The sequence below is a fragment of the Halyomorpha halys genome, unplaced genomic scaffold (genome assembly GCF_000696795.3).
Source record: "Halyomorpha halys isolate HHAL.00 unplaced genomic scaffold, Hhal_1.1 Scaffold799.1, whole genome shotgun sequence".
Taxonomy (NCBI): Eukaryota; Metazoa; Arthropoda; class Insecta; order Hemiptera; family Pentatomidae; genus Halyomorpha; species Halyomorpha halys.
The window spans coordinates 501487-504902 of NW_027108683.1; positions in this window are offsets into that span (position 1 = coordinate 501487).

Genomic DNA, 3416 nt, shown 5'->3' on the forward strand with positions numbered 1-3416 from the left:
GACCAATACCACCAAGCTCTGGAACAATTGAGCAAAACATGTCAGTTTGCGAAGGTCAATGCAGAGACTCATCGAAAGACATATGTTCGCGACTCGTTTATTCGTGGTCTCAGTTCTCAACAAATTAGGTTGAGACTATTGGAGTTCAACATGCTAACTCTCGATGAAGCTGTTGAGAAAGCTCGTGCTTTGGAATCTGCCAAGAACCAGTCGGCTTCATACGCTTCCGAACTAACTCTTAATGCCTTCTTCCCTCATGATATTGAGGATTCATCTGAAGATTCCGCGAATTTGGCAGCGGCTAGGCCATAGGCCAGCAATTCCACTTTCAAAAATCAAAAATGCTATTTTTGTGGTCGACAACGGCATAAAAATCGTCGTCAGTGTCCCGCTCTAAATGATACCTGTGAAAGGTGCCAGAAGACGGGTCACTGGCAAGTTGTCTGCAAATCACCTATAACTGTCAACACGAAGGTTCATCCCTCATCAGCAGCACTCATCGCCGCCTCGGCAGCCCTTGATAAAGCTACAGTACCTGTTCAGGTAAATAGAACTTCTACCTATGCTTTGATAGATACAAGGAGCTCAGAGACATTCATATCACAGCGCTTTGCAGATAACTGTAAGCTAACAATGTAACCCACTACTGGTTGTGTTTCTATGGCTTCAACATCTTTAAGTAAGCCTATTTCGAATTACTGTGTAGCTCACTTGGAGCTGTTAGGTCACCATTATGCTAAAACAAAACTCAGTGTTCTACCCGATTTGTGTGCTAACATTATTGTGGGGCATGATCTATTAAAGCAGCATTCAGAGCTCAGAGTCTCTTTTGGTGGAACTAAACCTCCATTGACAATCAGTTACTTGGCTCCAGCGAAGATAGAACCTCCTCCCCTTTTTGAATTCCTAACTAAAGATGTCAAGCCCATAGTCACCAAATCTCGGAAGCATTCTCTGGAAGACTCTGATTTCATGAGAAAAGAAATTGAAAAACTACTTGCTGACGAAATTATTGAGGAGAGTCGGTCTCCGTGGAGGGCTCAAGCTTTCGTTGTAAAGAGCGATAATCACAAGAAGCGAATGGTAATTGATTACTCGCAAACCATCAATCGATATACACACCTTGACGCGTATCCTCTCCCTAATCTCGAGGAAATTGTTTCTAACGTGTCAAAAAATTCTATTTTCAGCACAATAGATTTTCGAAGCACATACCACCAGGTACCCCTTCAAATGAATGATCGGCCTTTCACTGCATTTGAAGCGTGCGGCCGTTTGTACCAATTCCGACGTCTGGCTTTTGGATTGACCGATGGGGTAACCACATTCCAGCGAGTCTTTGACGACATCATTACACACGAACGACTCAATCAAACTTATGCATACCTCGATGACGTTACAGTATGCGGTAAAAACCAAGAGGAGCACAATCATAATCTCAGCGCTTTTCAGATGCAGTTCAAAAATACGGTTTCACGATTAATCAAGAAAAAAGCAACTATTCACAAACGTCAATTAAATTACTAGGCTATAAAATTGAAAATGGAACTGACCCTGACCGCCTTAAGCCACTGCTCAGTCTTCCACCTCCAGCCAGTCGAAAGGAACTTGAACGTACTATTGGAATGTTTGCACATTATTCCAAATGGGTTCAAAACTACTCCGACAAAATTAGACGGCTTCTCAATTCAACAACTTCAATTTCAGCCGTTTTGTCTCAATGCGGGCGGCCAGTGGCTTTCTTCTCAAAGAAATTGAATGACAGTGAGCGTAAGCATTCAGCCGTCGAAAAAGAAGCTTATGCTGTTATAAGCGCCCTGAAAAAATGTAGATACTACTTACTCGGAAGATTTTTCAAAATCATAACTGACCAGCGTTCTGTGTCGTTCATGTTCGATATGACACATCAAAATAAAGTCAAGAACGAGAAAATACAGAGGTGGCGATTGGAGATGTCATGTTATAATTATGAAATAATATACAGGCCGGGAAGACAGAACCAGGTAGCGGATATATTCTCTAGGACATGTAACGCCACTCAATCAGACCTATTATATTCCCTTCACTGTGACTTATGTCATCCTGGAGTGACGAGAATGGTTCACTGGGTAAGAACTCGTAATTTGCCCTATTCAATGGAAGATATTAAAAAGATGACTGCATCGTGCCCATCTTGCAACACTGTGAAACCTCAATTTTACAAGAATTCAAAATTCACTTTAGTGAAAGCCATGCATCGTTCGAGAGAATCAGTATGGATTTCAAGGGCCCACTTCCATCGAAATCAAGGAACAAATATCTGTTGACGATCGTTCATCAGCAAGAGGGTACTCCAGAAATTCTGACAGACACAAATCTGCGTACTTAAATGATTGGTGGTATCTGTTATTTTGAGGCAGAACTTTCTGATTTCATTCAGGGTTCAATAGGTCTTGATTTATTTCATCTACTTCCTTTCCCAGGAACTTTTCTTTCTCTACTGAATCATTTGTTCAGTCCTTTTCTTATTCTTACAGTCTTCTATAGATACTATTATATGCCTTCCTATGGATCATCTTGAGATATGCAAGCATTCTTCTCAAATATAGCCTGTTTGCATTCTAAGTCAAACCAGGGTATCCTTTTATCAGGGTTTTTTGTCCAGTGATCTCATTTGCTATTTTGAGCATTATTTCCATATATAAATCCCATATTTTCCAAGTCAGACTGCTGGACATTATTGGGTGGACTTACTAATTTATAGCAGAATCTTTTAGTTTCTGTATATTGTATTCAGTTTCTTCACTTAATTGTATGTCTATGATATTCTTACATGCCGAAGGGCCACTGATAGATAGTGGTTCGAGTCAATGTTTATAATATTTACATCATGTTTATCAACCAAATATAATTTTCACATCATGTTTAATAATTGATAGGTACTTCACTCAAGGAATCATAAAACTCGTCCTTTTCCACATGGTCGGTTGTCTATGTTTAACTGAAAGAGTCAAAACCTATTGTTACCTGAACTAACCTCTTACTTTATCTTATACTTGATATTAGATCTCACAGCGGTAGTATATCAAGTGACTTTCTGTTCCATGATTCCTTCTCATTTCTTCAACAGCGGTAATGCCAATGTTATATGTGTCTTACTGGTTGAAGAAATGATGTAGAGCTGCAAGTCAGTAAATTATAAAACATGTCAGGAGGAAAATTTATTTTTGATAAGATGTGATCTTTGATAATCAATAAAAAAAAAATTAATAATGCATGCTACTTAGATTTAGTAATATTCATTATGAAATTCCATATTTGATATTTTAATTCACAAATTTATGACGAAATAAAAAAATTAATTAGAAAATGACAGGTCGGTCAATTTAAAGATGAAAAATTATACACTGATTGAAGGGTACATGTCTGCTGTACTT